Source organism: Rhododendron vialii, chromosome 9a (genome assembly GCF_030253575.1).
Source record: "Rhododendron vialii isolate Sample 1 chromosome 9a, ASM3025357v1".
NCBI lineage: Eukaryota > Viridiplantae > Streptophyta > Magnoliopsida > Ericales > Ericaceae > Rhododendron > Rhododendron vialii.
Window position 1 is genome coordinate 14009618 of NC_080565.1, and position 19525 is coordinate 14029142.

General features: G+C 37.2%; 1 long non-coding RNA gene across 1 annotated transcript; it reads right to left on the reverse strand.

The window, feature by feature from the left end:
* Positions 1 to 7498: 7498 nt before the first annotated feature.
* On the reverse strand, positions 7499 to 8610 carry LOC131301765 (uncharacterized). The gene is made up of 4 exons (XR_009191425.1): positions 8503 to 8610; positions 8311 to 8401; positions 8149 to 8229; positions 7499 to 7585 (listed from the first exon to the last, which is right to left on the reverse strand). It is a non-coding gene; the product is annotated as an uncharacterized LOC131301765 (long non-coding RNA).
* Between the last annotated feature and the right edge of the window lie 10915 nt (positions 8611 to 19525).

Here is a 19525-nt window from a genome sequence, read left to right on the forward strand (position 1 = left end):
GAGAGAGAGAGAGGTACTTATTTTCATACTTTTGAACTTTTAAGATATAGTAATTTAATTTTTAGTTTTTTAATATAATTAATTCAACTTATTTAATAATTTTACCCTTTTATTACAAAGTGTATTATTTTTTTTTTCGTCCCAATCTTGATTGTTTGTGGCCTTTGGATTAATTTCAATCATTCTAAATCCTTGGATTGGAACATTGTGGTTTCTAAGAACCAAACCACTAGATTATTCTTCCCCACTTTGGAAATAACGTGGAAGACAGGAGTAACTTCAGCTCTGGTTTTGACCAAAAAAAAAAACCCATCAGTTTTGGCTGTCCATTCCCAAATCTGGTTCATCTCTCTCCAATCTCTCTCTCTCTCAAAGATCAGTCACCAGAAATTTCGCATGGCGATGGAGTCACCATAAATTTCATCGGCGACCTCCTCTCTCTCCAGTCTCGTTTTCCACAGATCAACAACGCCATGATGGAATAGAGAAAGGAAGGGCAGAATGTCCATTTACCAAATTCGCTTCACCAATGATAGGGGTACCCCTGTCATTACCTAATCCGGGAAGAGGCGGACTAATCTGGGAAAAGGCAGAGAAGAAATCCGGGAGAGGCTCAAATCCCTTTTCCCATTTTCACTCCCAAACCCCGAATTTGAGTGGGACCAGGAGATCATAATTGGGCGGCTCCAAATCCGACCTTCAACTCCGGCATCCAAACAGGCCGTAGAGAATATACTGTATTTTACTATTGTTCTACTTGGTCATTTTCTTTTTTTACCTCTCAAACCAAATAATTGTGCTACGGTGCATAACAATCTAAACACAACACCAAAGACAACCTCACACATAGAAATTAGAGAATATATTTTACTAGTGTCCTACTCGGTCATTTTCTTATTTTTACCTCTCAAACGAAACCGCTATGCTATGTACAAAATAATCCAAACACAATCCCTCATGTACATGTGAGGCCCCACACATATGTGAGGGATTGTGTTTGATGTTGTATATGTAAACTTTTTTTGAACCAAATAAGGGAGAGGAAAACTTTCAAACTTTTATTCTCTCTTTTCCTTTCCCTAACCAAACAAACCATTGAAACCCTGGAGACCGTGGTAACCATGGAAAAAGATCTCATGTTGTGAGAACCCACATTTGGAAGGTCCCACATCAGGATTCCTAGAAAAGATGAAATGGAATTAAAAAAAATTGTGAACAACTACTGTATAACGTAATGTTAACCTTTTGAGCCATGTGGTTAGCCTAAGAGTTAAGCAGGTTAGCTGGTGTGAGTTGTTACAGGTGATATTAGAGCACAACATTGGTTTATATGGTGGAGTCACCTCTAGAATTTGGTACGAGCACACTAATTATGTTGTACATAGTTAAGCGTTAGGGCTAATGCAACGATGCATTATAAGGTGGGGAGATTGTGAGAACCCACGTTTGGGAAGTCCCACATCGGGATTCCTAGAAAAGATGAAATGAAATAGTAAAAAGGATTTCCGAGTAGCTACTGTATAACTTGAGGTTAACCTTTTGAGCCACGTGGTTAAGCTAAAGGTTAAACAGGTCATCTGACGTGGGTCGTTACACATGTGTTTTTGTTGGAATTTGAGGAAAAGAAAATTTAAAAAAATTTAGGGTAGTGATAATGCCAAAAATATTTTTTTTGGTGCCAAAACTCTAATACATAAAAATCTTATACATTGCACATGGTATAAGTCTTTTTATACATTAGAATTTTGACACCAACAAAAATAATTTTGACATTATCATTTCCCAAAATTTATTGTTTAGTTTAGATAGAAAGAGGAAAGAAAATAGAAAATTCTAGTATTGTGTACCATGCCATTTTTCTCCAATTTCCTGCTAGTCCCAAACACAACGTCATAGTTTTGGCTTTGGGCATGGATGGAAAAGGTAATAAAAGTAAATAGTTTATATAGTAAATTGGGTTAGGGTCCGTTTTGAAGGTAATTTTGGGAGTTTAGTCCAGCCCAATGTGTAATAGTGGTGAAGGTCCATTACTGTACATTTATTATGTCTACAGTCCGATTTTGGACAAAAATGCCCTGATTGAGGTGTTCTATATAATGTGTATTTTTTGAACTTTGTACGCTGGCTCTTTTCTCTTTCTCTCTCTTCTATTGCGTTCTGGATAACGATCGCTTCTAGATCTCGACCACAATCACGAGCTCGCTGGTGCTTCTCTCTCTCTTCTTGCGATCACAAGTCAGTTCTAGATCATGATCACCTTCACGATCTCAATTCTGTATCGCGATCACAATCTCGATTCCCATTGTGACGATCTCTCCTGATCACGATCACGATCTTTGTCTTCGGAGTTTTTTCTGATCGCGATCTTTGCGGTGATGTTTCTCTCTTGTTGTGTTCTTCTTTGTCGCAATATTTGATTTGATTTTTGTTGTGTTCTTCTCTGTCACAATATTCTCTCTCGTTGTGTTCTTATATTTTTGTGTTTATAGAGTTTATAAGCTAAGATAGCGTTATCTATTGCTTTATTCTTGTAGATACTGAGATTATTTTTGTTGAGATAACATTATCTATTGCTTTATTCTGTTAGATACAAAAATTATTGTTGCTGAGATATGTGTATCACTATGAACTGTATTTGCTAAGATACTGTTATCTCTTTATTTTTTTTGTTTATTTGCAGAGATAACATTATATATTTCTTTGTTCTGATAGATACTGAGACTGTTTTTGTTGAGATAACATTATCTATTGCTTTGTTCTCATAGATAGACTATTTTTTGAGATATGTGTATTTGATTTTGTTCATTCTGATGTAATGTTATCTTTTTGCAAACTGAACTGTTTTTTGAAGTTGAAATGGATTCTTCTATTCTTCTATTGTGCAAATATGGATCCTACAGTCTTGTTGTTAAGGTGACAGAAGGTTATCAATTTGAGGATCTTATTGGAAGTATTTCTAACAAGTGGAATGGTTTGGTATCAATGAGGCTATTGTATTCTGTTTCTGATCATCTTAATATACTCCTTGAGAATGATGATGATTTTCGTAATATGATGGATTTAGCTGCTACATATGGTGCTCGTTGTGTTGAGGTATCTGTTGAAGACGGTAATTGTAGAGTTAGTAGCCGTTTTGAAATCGGTGAAAGCAATCGTAGCAATGGAAATGGTGGAGTAACTAGTAGTTCACATTCTGAAATTGTTGAGGATCCTCTTGAAAAGTTTTATCCTCATCATGAGACAAAAAGACTTTTTGCTGATTGGGCGTATTTGATTAGTCATGTTGGTCAAGAATTTAGAGATGGTGTCAAGGATTTTAGGTTATCTTTGTGTAAGTATGTAATTGAAGTTGGATTTAGGTTTAAGTATTTGAAAATGATCAATTAAGAGTGACAGCTGAGTGTGCTTTTAAGGCAGATGGGTGTAAATGGTTTGTTCATGCAATTTTAGACAAATCAAATCATTTTTTTTGCATTAAGAAGCTTGAAAAATAACACAGATGTGGTGCTACAATTTGTAATTCAAAAAATTCTCAGATGACTTCAAAGCTTGTTGCAGAAGAAGTTCTTGATGAAGTTCGTTCAAAGGCATCGTATAAGCCCATAGATGCTGTTAGATTCTTCAGGCAACCATACGATACTACAATTGGTTATCACCACGCATGGTTAGGTGTTGAGATGGCGAACAATGATACTCAAGGTGATTATGCATTGTCATTTAACAAACTTCGATTGTATGCGGAGGTAGAGAAGGAGAAAAATCCTGGTAGTATTGTGGACGTTGAATGCTGTGAAGATAATCGGTTTCGAAAGTTATTTGTGGCATTCGATGCATGCATCAAAGGATTCAACTATTGTCGGCCTTTTTTGTGTCTTGATGGTACTTTTTTGATGGGGAGATATAAGGGAACTTTACTAGCAGCCGTTGGGAAGGATGCTGATAACGGTCAATTTTTTTTGGCAAATTTTTCAAATTCGGAGAATGTTTATACTGAGATAGAGTTATCTCTCTCTTTTATTTGTGAATTGTATTGGCTTAGATATTGTTATCTCTTTCTAATTTTGTGATTATTGGCTGAGATAGCATTATCTATTGCTTTATTCTGGTAGATACAAAGACTATTTTTTCTGAGATATCGTTATCTCTTGCTTTATTCTGGTAGGTAGAGACTATTTTTATTGAGATACCATTATCTCTTACTTTATTCTGGTAGATACAGTGATTGTTATTGCTGAGATACTGTTATTTATTATTTTTTGTGGTGTAGGCTTGTTTTCGGTTGCTTATGGTGTTGTTGATTCCGAGACCGACGATAATTGGCTTTGGTTTTTGTTGAAGTTGAGATCTATTCTGTAATCTCGTGAACTTACTTTTATAACGGATCACCATACTGGCCTTGTGAAGCATGTGCCAGAGGTTTTCTCAAACGGATATCATTCTTATTGTCCTCAACATTTGAAGAATAACTTGAGAGATAGGATGTCAGGAAGAACACCTAATGGTTTTCGGGAACGAGAAGTGAGTCTCTTCAATGATTGTGCTCTTGCGCCTACAGTATTAGATTTTGAAAATTGTGTAAACAAATTGTTTGAGGTTGGTGGAGACAGAGCTAAGGAGTTTGTTGCTTTCATTCCGTTGTATAATTGGGCAAATGCATATTTCCCAGGTAAACGATATGGGGAAATGACCTCAAATGCTGTGGAGTCTTTCAACAACTAGATTCTTGAAGCTCGTAAGTTGCCAGCCCTTAAATGTGTTGATACGATCAGGATTCAAATCATGACTCAAATGTGTGAAAGGAAACAGTTATCAAGAAAGTTGAACAGTGTTTTTTGTGTCCTGAATATGATGCGAAATTAAGAGAGTTCTTTAATAAAGGACGGTCATGGACTGTGTTTTGATCAAGTGATGTGGTTTTTGAAGTGTCTTCATTACCAACTGTTGTTGTTGACATAAGAAGCAAGACATGCACATGTTGTCGTTGGCAGCTCTATGGTTTTTCTTGTGTGCATGCATTCACAGCTCTTCAGAAGAATGGCATAGATGTATCTAAATATATTGATCCATTATACACTGCTGCTGCTTTTCGATTCTCCTATGATTGTCCTATACATCCTGATCCTATTTCTACTCTTGGAGTTGCACAAGTGTCTGAAAATTCTGCCGTTATTCTTCCTCTTATTCTTCCTCCTAAGATAAGGAGGCCACGTGGGAGACCCAAGGTTGCAAGAATCTGGTCCGGGGGTGAGAATGTGAGGCAAATAAGTTGTGGCAGGTGCAAGAAGTTAGAAAATCATAATAGGAAGAGATGTAAGGAAGCTTGCGATTGATTCATTATGTTCTATTATTGATTCATATTCATTGGACATTGAATGAAAGGTTGAATGTTGGCTGAGATACTGTTATCTCTCTCTTTTTTTGGTTTTTACAGAGCATGTTTAGGGTTTAGGGTTTATGGGTTTAGGTTTCACAAAGAATGTTTTGTATGAGATAGCTTTATCTGTCACTCGGATCAAATAAAAAAAAGCTTTATTTGTAACTCTATTTTTGTGAAATTTATTGTCTGAGATACTGTTATCTCTTTTAATTTTTTTGTTGATACAAATTTTATTGGCTGAGATATCATTATCACTTGCTTTATTCTGGTAGATAGTCTATTTCGCACCATCAATTGTATATATATCAAATGAAAAGATATATAATTGTTATCATAACAAAACGATGACCTGCTATTGTACTTTTAACAAAAGAGAGCACCTATTGTACTTCTAACAGATTAGGCAATACATTTCATATACAACCCTGGTACGGCAAATTCCAATTGTTCGGAGCCGACCATTTATATGTGTCAGTTTTAACAAAAGAACACCTATTCAGCAAAAGAACACCTATTTAACTTTTCAAAAAGTTAGGAAATCATAATAGGAAGAGATGTAAGGAAGCTTGCGATTGATTCATTGTGTTCTATTGTTGATTCATAATCTTACTGTTATCTCTCTCTCTCTCTCTCTCTCTCTCTCTTATTTTTATAGAGCATGTTTAGGGTTTACTTACGGTTTATGGGTTTATGGTTCACAAAGAATGTTTTGTATGAGATAGTTTTATCTGTCACTCGAATCAAGAAAAAAAGAAGAAGCTTTATTTGTCACTCTTTTAATTTTTGTGTTGATACAGATTTTATTGGCTGAAATAGCATTATCTCTTGCTTTATTATGATAGATAGACTATTTCGCAGTATCAGTTGTATATCAAATGAAAAGATATAGAATTGTTATCATAACAAAATGATGACCTGCTATTTTCTATTGTTTAGAGCCGACCATGCATATGTATCAGTTTTAACAAAAGAACACCTATTATAATTCAAAACAGAGCAGGCAAGATATTTATTGGCTGAGATATTGTTATCTTTTTTAATTTTTGTGTTGATACAGATTTTATTGGCTGAGATAGCATTATCTCTTGCTTTATTTTGGTAGACAGACTATTTCGCATCATCAGTTGTATATCAAATGAAAATATATAGAATTGTTATCATAACAAAAAGATCACCTGTTATTTTCCATTGTTCAGGCAAGACATTTCGTATACAAGCCCTGGTACGGCAAATTCCAATTGTTCAAAGCCGACCATTCATATGTGTCAGTTTTAACAAAAGAAAACACCTATTGTACTTCAACAGATCAAGCAAGACATTTCATATACAACCCGGTACGACAAATTCCAATTGTTCGAAACCGACCATTCATATGTGTCAGTTTTAACAAAAGAACACCTAAACAACTTTCCAAAACCTAGTCCGTATTCAAATCTAACTTGCCAACTTTCGGTATTTCCAAATAGTTTCTGTCCATGTTCTTGGTTTATTATACAGGAACCTCTGCAACAATAACACTCTGTATTGTCTGATTTCATTAGTTGTCAATAACTTAGGGATGTGATCTCCCTGTGCAAGCTTCTCAATGATGTAGCAGACTATAATTCCACAGTCAACGCTGCAAAAGTTGTCATAATTAGAGTTAGAAGGATAGAAAATAGAGTGCACAGGAAATAATACAGTGCATAGGAGTATCGAAATAAGATGCTGAACAAGATTAATTGGCTTACGTTCCAGGTATTTGTTGCGGAGATGCAGGTGAGATTATTGGAGCATCAAACTTTTGCTTTTGAAAGATTGTTTCGTTTTGTGATGAAATGTTGAATGTTGGGGTATGGTTTTTCTTCACGAATCCTTCAACGTACTTTTTCTGCATTTACAAAGTGAAATATTTGTTTATTATTATTTTTGTGTCATTTGAGTATGGATTACAAGAAGTCTAAGTCTTTTTACCATTAAACGAGCATCTGTAAAGTATGCATTTCTTCCAGTTGGTCTGATGGAGTTGTAATGCCTTCATTGCCCATCTTCAATGTCATAAACCAGGACAGTCCAATGATATGGATTGTTGTCCTTCTCTTTATTACCTTCTGAGGAAATCATTTGGAAAATCAAGTACCGATAGGCATGCTCTTTTTGAATGAGTTCTACCAGCTTGTCATCAAAGAACATCTTTCTGACCTCATTTTTCTTGTCCTTTAGTAGGCTCTATCAGAAGAAAGTGTTTCACCAATTACATGCAACAAAATACATACTATATACCAGTTGAGAAAACCATATCTCTTGATTTCTGTTGGATAATTCAGAACATAGAATTCATGAGATATTTTTCTCTTATTCTATATGCACAAAAACAGTCTATGTTAAGCAAGAGATAACAGTATCTCAGATACATAATATGTTTTTTATAATATAGAATTCATGAGATATTCTTATCTCTTGTTCTATATGCGCAAAAACAGTGCATGTGAACAAGAGATAATAGTATCTTAGACACATTATATGTTTTTTATAACATAGAATTCATGAGATATTCTTATCTCTTGTTCTATATGCGCAAAAAACTTGCATGTGAACAAGAGATAACAGTATCTCAGACACATAATATGTTTTTTATAACATAGAATTCATGAGATATTCTTATCTCTTGTTCTTTGTAGGCAAAAACAGTGCATGTGAACAAGAGATAACAGTATCTCAGATACATAATATATTTTTTAAGCAAGAGATACAGAGATCAAGTAGTTATGCAGGACTAGTGATTTACTTACCCACAATATGGATTTGAAAAATAGTATTTTACTTTCATCTCCTTGCTCTCTTTCCAACATGAATGTAAAAGAATCGATGAGCTGCACACATTGTTTCATGTGAGACTTAAATGCACAAAAGTTTAGTAACAGTCCTGAAGAGAGTTTTTTTTCCCTTCTTACCGTGTTTTGTACATCTTATTCATTCAAGATTTCTATGGCTTTTTGCAAGCTTACCGTACCATTGGAGATGTTGTTATCCCAGATAGAGATTCTGTAAAGTTACAAGATAATAGCAGTACATCAGCAATGAATATGAAGCAAGTGATAACAGTATTTTAGACAAATAACATCTAATTGGTGCTTTTTACTAACTTGATGTCTTTCTCACACTCAAATATGTGATTTAAGAAGATCTTGTCATTTTTTGAGACAAAATGTGCCAGCTTTGTTCTTTCAACACCCATATATTGCAGTTTTGGAGCTGCTTTCTCTGCTGCTTTCTCTTTGCTTTTTTTCTTCACGTAGACTTGGAAATCCTGCATGTTCTTCTCTTTCCTATCTTCCCTCTTATTCACTCTCTTTGTCAATGACGATGGGTCCACAGTATGACCTTTCCTCAATCTCTTCTTCGTTATTTGCTATGGTTCTGCTTTAATGCTTAAGATTGCGAACTTGATCGTTTGGTCTATTTCTTCCCCAATGGCCTCTTCATCATCAATTAGAGATTCATGATGGTGCACATTTTTGCTTTGTTTTTGTTCAGTCAAGTTGTTTTTTTGTTTCTTCAACTCTTCAATTATCTTCTGATCCTTGTAATGTTGGGAAACACAATGTGTTTCCATGTCATGCAACTCTTCTGTCACCTCCTCAATTTTTTCTTCCGTTATGTCCTTCTCAACATACAGCCCACTTATTTCAACCTGATTTTTGATTACATCTTCCTTCAACATCTCCACCTCAAAATGCAGATTACAAGTTTCTTTTTCAATATCTGTATAATCTGCACTTTGTTTTTCATACCCTGAAAGCTCATTTTGAAGGTATTTTACATTCTGGCGTAACACAACAATCAGCAGATCCCTTTCTTGGATCTTCTTGTCCCTATCTTCAATTTTAACTTTCATGACGTTGTTCTCTTTTTCAAGCACTTCAATTTGTTGTGGAAGCACTAAAATCAAATTCTTAACATCCTGGTTTTTTTCTTGGGGGTTTTCTTCTTGGGTTTTAGGTTCTTTGTCCATAAGGTTTTCTTCTTTGGCTTCAGGTTCTTTGTGGTTACCTTCTTGTTCATGCAAATCTAGAGTTGTAAACAACCTTCTCTCCTGTTCAGTTAGCTCCAATTCTGACTGTCTGACCTTTGAGAGTAGAAGGGAACAATGACCTTTGAGAGTAGAAGGGAACAATGAATTAGAAGAGGTAAATTCAGATTATAGATTCATGAGATATAACGTTTCAACTGAGATAAAGTTATATCTCACTTTATTTGTGAACTGTATTTGACTGATATATTATTATCTCTTTCTTTTTTGTGTTTATATAGAGTTTATTGTATGAGATAGCATTATCTCTTGATTCATTTTGGTAGATACACTATTTTTGCTGAGATACCATTATCTAATTTTGATCATAATACATAATAAAATTCAATAGGTAATGATGCTTATCATTCCCTCTAGAAGGCTACTCAGTGGTGCGTCCAAGAGTTTAGCAGCAAGCTCATTCATTTTCCATTTTATAAACCTTGGAAAAGTTTGTTGAGCTGGTTCCATAATGTGAGTATGTTCACAGCGCCAGTACTGTTTTCAATGAAAATAGGTGTTAAATGTCGTTGATATTTTACTACAAGAAAAGGTAGAAGATTTTTACCAGGAGTGCAGTGGTGCAACCACCAACAATCTTTGGATTCTTGGAGTTGAGTTCGTTAACAAGATAATTGGTGATGAACATCGACCAATTGTACTTTGCACTATTTTCCAAATCCTCAACAAGTTTGAGGTAGGACCAATTCAGGTTTGGTCCTATTGTTGAAAAAAATAGTGTTCGTGTACAATGTCAGAAGACGTGCCAAATCTTTTGCAGCTTCTGTCTCTGATACTTCTTTTTGCTTCTTCTTGACGGGAGGTTTCAAAATATTTTCAATTGTCACCCTCATTGTTGGAAGGTGTATGGTGCTTGCCCCAACAAAGACTCGATTGGCAAATTCTGTGTCCGGCCTTCGCCCGTCGGTTGTGATGTGGATCTTCATCGGTCCAGATGTCATTCCAAAAATGACGCCAAGCTCATGATCAGTCAGAGCAATATATTTTCCTGCAAGCAAAAACTTTGCTTGTCCTTTCTTATATGTCTCTATCAACTTGACAAGGATGAGATCAGATTTCTTCACCATTTGCTCATCAATACTGCCTTTAGTAATTGCAAACAACATGTTTGCAAAAGGTGATTTCTGAATCTGTTCGGATTGTACTTCATTGAACTGTATATCATGTAGAAGGCTTACAATGCTGTAAAGATTCGACCTACAATAAAAGATACTCCCTCCATCCCTTATTTATAGTCCAGCATTCCATTTTGGGCTATCCCTTAATAAGTGTCCATTTTGTAAAGTTAGTGGGTAAAAATTGGTGCATTGTCTATTTTGTCCCTAAAAGTAGATTCCATTTTGAAAAGTTAGTGAGTGAAAGTGTAATGATGATGGATAAGTAGGAAAAATGGAGGAAAAAGTTGATGTGAAAGGTATAATGATGATGTCTTTTTAATAAGCTGGAATTACGAAGTATGACACTTAAAAAGGGACGGAGGGAGTACAAGATAATAGCAATACATCAGCAAAAATGAGGCAAGAGATAACAATATCTCAAAAAAATAACACTTTTAGGTTATTGTATAATGTCACACCAGTTATTGTATAATGTTACACCAAGTAGTTACCTGTATTGTAAACGTTTTGGTTTAACCTCCTCTTCCTTCACCTCTTTTATGTCCTCTTCCTCCTTTTCTTCTTCTTATTCTTTTTGTTTTTTCTGCTTTTTTATTCTCCTCTTTAGTTTAACTTCTATCTTTTCTTCTTCCTCTTCCAGTTGTTGTTCTTTTTCTTTCCTTTTCTTTGTTGTTAACTCATTGTATTTATATCTTGTTGTTGTTGTTGTTGTGGTGGTTTCTTTGTAGTCTTCTTATGGGCTATCATTCTGAATCTTTTGAGTCTTACAAGGCTTTCGGGAGGATTTTTAGGATTTTGTATCATTTTGAATCTTTTGTATCTTTTTCCTGTTAAAACAGATGAGAAAACAGTATCTTAGCCAATTCAATTCACAAATAAATTAAGAAATAATTCTATCTGCCATAAATATAGTGTATTGACAAAAATAAAGCAAGAGATAACAGTATCTCAAATAAATAGTGTTGGTATCTCACAAACTTAATAAAGAGATAATGTTATCTCATCAAAAATATTTTCTGGTAGTACAATGTACACAACATGCGAACGTGGATAAAACAAGAGATAGTAATATCACAATGTAAAATACTAAATGCACGCTAAAATCCTAACAAAATAAACTAAGAGATAACTCTATCTCAACCAATTCAATTCACAAATAAACTAAGAGATAACAATATCTCAGATAAATAGTGTTGGTATCTCACAAACTTAATAAAGAGATAATGTTATCTCATCAAAAACATTTTATGGTAGTACAATGTACACAACATGCGAACGTGGGTAAAGCAAGAGATAGTAATATCACAATGTAAAAGACTAAGTGCACTTTAAACCCTAACAAAATAAACTAAGTGATAATTCTATCTCAGCCAATTCAATTCACAAATAAACTGAGAGATAACTCTATCTGCCAGAAATATAGTGTATTGGCAAAAATAAAGTAAGAGATAACAGTATCTCAGATAAATAGTGTTGGTCTCTCAAAAACTTAATAAAAAGATAATGCTATCTCATCAAAATCATTTTTGGTTGTATTTTACAAGGGATAAAGTATGAGATATTAATATCACAAATGTAAACACATGCAGTGAACAAACAAAATTGAATTTCATATTTTATGGCCCTAACATAAAGAAAGTGACAAAACCAGTAAATGACGCTTAAACGCTATGAAAATGACGCTAAATCCTAGGAAAATGATGCTACAACCCTAGGAAAGTGACACTAAAACGATGACGGCAAAAATGACGACGATCCGAATGACGCTAGCGATGAATAGAAAAGATAAGTTACCTGTTGAAACGGTCGAAAATGAACGACGACAATAACGATGACGATAGTGACGGTGAAAGGAATGACGACAATAACGATGATGACAGCGACGGTGAAAGGATCGACGATGACGACGGTGAAAAGATTGATGATGACGACGGCGATTAGGTTTCTTCGTCTCTGAAACGTGTTTGGAAATGTGTGTAATATGGCTAATTTTGGAGCGCGTGTGATTATAAGGACTAGAGCCGCAACAAATACTTTAGATCGACTAATTGCTTGTTAAACCCTATAGTATGTCCTCATCAACAAGGAGCCCTAGTTTATAAACTATTTCATTAAATCTAGGATAAATTACACTAATCTCCCATGTGGTTTCTGAAAAATACATTGACCTTTCCTCTGGTTTTAAAAATTATTGTCACCTCCTTTATTTTACAAACTAATATGCATCTACCTCCCTAGCCGTTAAATTATGAATAGCGGTGTTAACTTTAATGAGAAAAAAACCAAAACACCCTCAACACATGTAGATTGGGTTGCATTGGTCTTCCATGCTCTATATTACCACATATTATTTTAGCGTTAACTATTTTATTTTTCAAACTCTATATAGAAAAATAAATAAAATTTAAAATTTGAGAAAAGGTCGACTTTTTTAATTGTTAGTAGATCTTTTTATAGTTGGTCCTAGTATTTTTTTAGTTGTATCGTTTATACAATTTTAAAAAGTACTCCCTCCGTCTCATTTTTATTGTTCATTTCCGTTCTTCGAGCCGTTCTTTCAATACTTATATCTCCCAATCTACAATGTTTTTCATAATTTTGAAAATTGTGTAGTATAGATCTAATCAATAACTATCAAACAAGATCCATATTGCATATTTTTGAAGATTTATATTGGAAGATATAAGCGTTGAAAGAACGATACGAAAAACGAAAATAGACAATCAAAATGGGACAAAGGGAGTATTAGATTTTGTCCGAGACCAAAAAAGAGTAACTTAAAAACAAGATTCATCGGCTTTACGTTTTTTATTATCTTAATTTGTGTAGGGGGATGAAAACAATCGATGCCTTCTGATCAACTGGATCGCAACGGCTTATTCGTGCCTCTTCACCGGAACCCTAACTCATCGTCTGAACCCTAATCTCAAAATAGACAGGGGGTGAGTGCACCTTTGCCTCTTGTGACAAAGGCCCTCCGATGCTTTTGTTAGTATCACGTACTAGAAATCGAACCCTAATTATCAGTAGGAAAGCAATAAGAATACAGTGTATTGCGTACCTTTTACCTTTAGGTTTACCTCTTATTTATAGATTTGCGTATGCTTGCTGGCCAAGCATCCGTGTTGCCCTAGGATTCCTAACTCGTATAGGAATCTTTAGGATATCAAGGATTCTCGTTTCCTTTATCAGTTCATTACCTTAATCCTTGTAGGACTCTTTTCCATAACAAGCCGAACATTCCATACTCATTGGGTATCTTTATTAGATCCTATATTCTCGGGATCTTATTCCTTAACGGAATACTATTGTTTCTGGACTCTTCCAGAATGTTCCTTATGCTCCAATACTTGACTGAAGTTCTTTCTTTTGTTTAGCCATCTCATTGCCGAACAGACTTCCTGGACCAGTTACTTCACATGTAACTTGGTCCTAACATAATCAGAATGTCTCTTATCTGCCGAACAGATAGTTTACACCAGTGAGTTGTCATGTCATTGGCCTTTATTTAACCGAACAGATTGCATGGACCAAGGACTTCCCATATCGTTGATCCATATCGCTGTTCTTCATACTGTCCGGCGATAAGTCCGGTCGAATTCACCACGTGCTCCCAAACATCACGTATTCGGCAACTAAATGTATGTGCTCGGGAATACCTCCCTACAATTGCTCCCCAGCTTCATCTATTTACCACTTTTCGGGGGCAATATATGATGCTTTAGAAACAGAATTTTATTTAGACCAGACTCTTCTAATCCCGTGCAGTCATAATTTCAATATGTCATTGATGCCTTTTGGCGCCTCTGTTATTATACCATTTTGAGGTAATGACTCCACGTGGCACGTATCGTTTGCCTATCATTAATTTCGAACTGATGTTCTATGAAACGGCATCAGAACGAACTCTGCTTTCCGTTACTTTATCCTGTAACGGTGTAAGAGGAGACGTTTCGTCTCCGTTTCTCACCCTTAAACCCCAAAAAAGGGCTCATTTTGGGTTTCTCACCCAAAACTTCATACTCGTTCCTTCTCTCTCTAGAAACCAGGTAAAAACATCCCGCCATCCGCCATCGCCGCCGTCTGCAAATTCGATTGCATTCTAGGGAATCGTCACAGTATTCTCGTAAGATTCTCGTTCTCACTCCCTTTCTTCTTCTTAGGTTTCCATCTGAGATCTCATTCTCACATTTTGTGGGTCGTTTCTTGGGTTTCAATTCGTACCCATTTCCAGCTTTTCTTTTTTTCTGAATATACTCATGGCGGATGACAACCCTCCTAGACCCAGTAAGTTTAGGAAGCTTTGTGATACCCCTGCTGCCATGGCGGCATTTAGAGAAAAATACAATATTCCTGAAAACGTAGGGCTTGAACTCGCCCCATTAGGAGCGGATAGGGATGCTGGATCGTGGGATAGAATGTGTATCCCAATTGTGTCCATTGTCGAAGGCGGGGTCCGTTTCCCCCTTCATCCATTACTTCGCCAGATTTTAAGCTGGTACCGTCTTACACCCATGCAAGTTTCTACGAACGTTTTCAGACTGATAATGGGGACTATAGCCCTAAATGGGATTCTAGAGACCAATTTAGGAATCTGGGACATCTAGTGGTGGTATAGTATAGTACTAAACCCTGAGTACAATACTTACTACTTCAAAGTTAGGAGGGCAGAGAAGCGCTTCGTGCTCAATCTGCCAGATTCTGCTCGTGACCACGAGATCGACTTCCTCTATGTGACTGGAGCATTCGAGCCTTTAGGGGAAGATGGCCAAGTGCTGGGGCTCCATTGCCCCCACATATGGGGCTATCCACGTATGCTCTTGATTTTACCCTTTTACAATTCTTCATTTACTGCTTTCTCGTAGCTTTTTCATGCACTAAATTTAGTTTTTCGATTTGAATTTTGCAGCTGAAAACGTTAATCATCGTCCCAGACGTACACCAAGCAACATCCGAACAGAGGACATTAACAAAGTCCTAAAATATACAGGCGTGCCTGGTACCCGAACAGCTGGTCGGGGTCGTGACGCTGACGTGCTTCTGGGATACGATCCTGCGTACAGAGGTGTCATCGACAGGAGGCTTGCTCACCCTAGCACCAGTGCTGCCTCTACATCAACTGCTCATCAGCCTAGGAGCACAAGAGCTAACGCAGGAGTAACTGTAGCTGGTCAACTGGGTGAAATCCTTATTTCCGAAGGAGTTCCGTTACCTCGAGTTAGAGTTCAAAGATCCAGACAGGTTATTCCTCTTCAACCCGAACAGCCAGTATTGAATCTTGACGCCAGTCAATCATCCTCTTCAGGTTACTCTCAATCTTCTCCTAACTCAAGCACCATGACATGTCAGCCTTTAAACCTCAGCTCTCTCCTCACCGTCTCTTCTCGGGGACGGGGATCTGGTCGGGTAGCTTCCACAGGGAACGCCCCTCCTGCACCCCGTCGTAACAGAGGAGGTTCGATCCGCTCCACTTCATCTCGTGAAGTGGATACTACCATAGAGGCCAGTGATGCTCACAGAGACAAACGGCCTAGATCAGAAGACCCAACTGGTACTGCTTCTCAAGCAGATACCGAAACACATCACCCTGTTTCACCAACTACCCAAGTACTTCCTCAAACATGGACTCCTCTATTCACTAGAGGAGACCGTCCCGTTCACGTCGGGGACAGTGCTAGTTCGTCGGAAACAGCACTTGCTCTGGCCCAAGGGTTGCTACTCCTTGTTGACTTACAGAAAGAGTCTTCGTCTCCCCCTGATCGGCTTGTGTCCACTGGTCTCGTCAGTGGAATCAAGGTAACAAAAACTTCTCTTTTTAAAGCTCCGTCTTTGTAATATTTAAGAGAAAAGTTACTCACGCTTTGGTATTTGCTATAGTTTATCCAAAAAATGGTCGTACTGGGCCAAAAATTCCAGGAAGCTGAAGCCAAGAGGATCAGGCTTTTAAATGACAACACCAGGCTGATCCGAACAGTCACGAGATTAGAGAGGGAGAGAGATAAAGCTAAAGCTGATTTGTCTGAGACAAAGGGCAAGCTTGAGACCACGGAGGAGAGCCTTCATCAAGTTTTGGCCGAGATGGACAGCACCAAAAAGGCATCCTTTGAAGATGGTTATCAGAAGGGTTTTGACGCCACAACATCAAGTTATGTCGAACAGATGCCTGATATTCAAGATCAAATCTGGATCGCATGCTGGGAGGCATGCCTTACAAAGGCAGGAGTTGCTGAGGATTCTCCCCTATGGGTTGAGAATGATCTACCAAGTCGCCAAGTTGCAGCTCCAGCAGATGATGTTGATCAACAGATTGACGACTTTGCAGATGTTGATGAAGAAATACAAGTTGAATCACAAAATGACGTTGTGCAATCATCTGTTCTGGAAGTGACCAATGAGATTGTTATCCCAGAGGTACAAACTGCTGCTACTGTTGCTGAGGCTGATGTCCCTCCTGAGGTTCAGAACCTGGATTAAGATAGTAAACAGGTAGTTTTTAAAAATCATCCGGCTGGTCTTGCATGACCATAGCTTTCTTTACCCTGCGTGGTACCAGTACTATCAATACTTTATTTTAAAATAGGTATTTGGCCCTTCGTGGCATAACTTTTATGTTTGTTCGGCTTCCATGTTTGCTGCATCTGTTCGTATGCAATTTCAATCTAAGTATTTCGTACTGTTAATCATCATTTGTTTGCATAAGTATTGCGTACTTTAGCAAATCTTTCACACATGATTTCCTGTTTCTGAATTTTAAGTTTCACGTACTTAAAAGCGTTCCACCTTAAATGGTTCTCATACTTGAATGTTCCTAAGTTTCTCGTACTCAACTGTTGTAAGTTTCACGTACTTTAAACAAAACAAGACATGTTTTAAGTTTCACATACTTAAACAAATTCTAAGTGTTTCGTACTTAAAGAATAGTTGCAACAAACTGTTTTCAAACAATCATACAGGCGTTAAGTTTCACGTACTTGAATTAGTGTGGCTTAACATATATTCGTTTATGCTTTAAGCAAGTTAATAAACTTTGTACAAGGGTCTCGTAGTTTAAAGTCCATACAAGTGTTTTCATACTTGTATTCGTTAAGTTTCACGTACTTAAAGAATCATACACTTGTTTCAGTTTCACGTACTTTAAACAAGGCATACAAGTGTGCTCATACTTAATCACACAAGTGTTTCATACTTGTGTTTAAGTGTCACGTACTTAACTGTTTGAAAATCACACAAGTGTTTCATACTTGTGTTTAAGTGTCACGTACTTAACTGTTTGAAAATCACACAAGTGTTTCATACTTGTGTTTAAGTGTCACGTACTTAACTGTATACCCTGCTCCCCAATACGAATGAGGGAAACTAATCTCGTAGTTCGTATTTAAAACAAATACCAATATTCTAGATTAGAACATAACAATTATACTAAAAAAGTGATTTTATTCATAATCGGTAAAACTCAAGAGGGCGTTATTCGTACCCCTTGCAACTAAAATATAGAACAAGGGAATTATATTCGTAATTCCCACACAATCACATAGTGCAAATCTAAAACAGAACTGAATGCTTCTTTTAAACAAAGAATTTTCGTAGATTATGGACATTCCAAGGCCTCGGAATTGGATTACCATCCAAATCTACCAATCTAATAGGCCCCTATGCCTACAATCTCAGTCACTCGATACGGACCTTCCCAATTTGCCCCCAACTTGCCTTCATTGGCCACCTTGGTGTTGCCGAGCACTTTTCGTAGTACGAGGTCCCCAACACCAAACTCTCGAGGGTGAACATGCTTGTTGTAGCTTTTCATCAGCTGTTCTTGGTAAGAAGCATGATGTACCAAGGCTTTTTCTCGCCTCTCCTCGGCAAGGTCAAGCTCGATTTGAAGGGCCCTGTCATTGCCTCCACTTTCAACCAAAACGGTCCTGTTGGTCGGCAGACCCACCTCCAGAGGTATGACAGCCTCTGTTCCATAGGCCAATGAATAGGGGGTCTCTCCCGTAGACCTCCTAGGCGTTGTTCGGTGAGCCCACAGAACTAATGGTAACTCGTCAGGCCACTTTCCCTTAGCTTTGTCCAATCTTTTCTTGATTCCATCAAGGATAGTTTTATTAGACGCCTCCGCTTGCCCATTACTCTGAGGGTAGGCTGGGGTGGAATAATAATTTCGAATTCCAAATTGAGCACAGAAAGCCTTGAATTTCTTCTGAAATTGGGATCCATTGTCTGTGATTAATGAGTAAGGGACCCCAAAGCGAGTGATGATGCTTTTCCACACGAACCTTTCTATCATAGGTTCAGTGATTTTGGCCAGTGGTTCTGCCTCAATCCACTTTGTAAAATAGTCAGTTGCTACAAGCAGGAATTTTCGATTCCCAGTTGCTTTGTGCAATGGTCCCACTATATCCATCCCCCATTGAGCAAAAGGCCAGGGACTTGTCAAAGGCACGAGATCCTCGGCGGGTGTTCGAATCATTGGTGAGAATTTTTGACACTTCTCACAAATCTTCACATACACCTTTGCATCTTCTTGCATGTGTGGCCACCAGTAGCCTTGAGTAATTGCTCGGTGGGCAATGGATCTGCCTCCAGCATGGCTCCCACATGTTCCCTCGTGGATTTCATGAAGGAACTTTTGTACCATCTCAAGATGTACACATAGTAAATATGGGCCTGTAAAGGATTTCCTGTACAACTTACCCTTTGGGGACAGCCAAAACCTAGCAGATTTGACCCTTATTTTGTGGGCCTTTTTTTTGTCAAATGGTAGTATCTCATCTCGTAAGAACTCCATGATTGGGTCCATCCAACTTGGTCCTTGGTTCACGTCCAAGACCAAGTCTACATTCCTCCCAATGCTCGGCTCATTCAGATATTTGACTGCTACCTTCCTTTTGAACTCAGTAGGAACAGCCGCAGCCAACCAAGCTAATGAATTTGCATGAGCATTCTGTCCAGAACTTA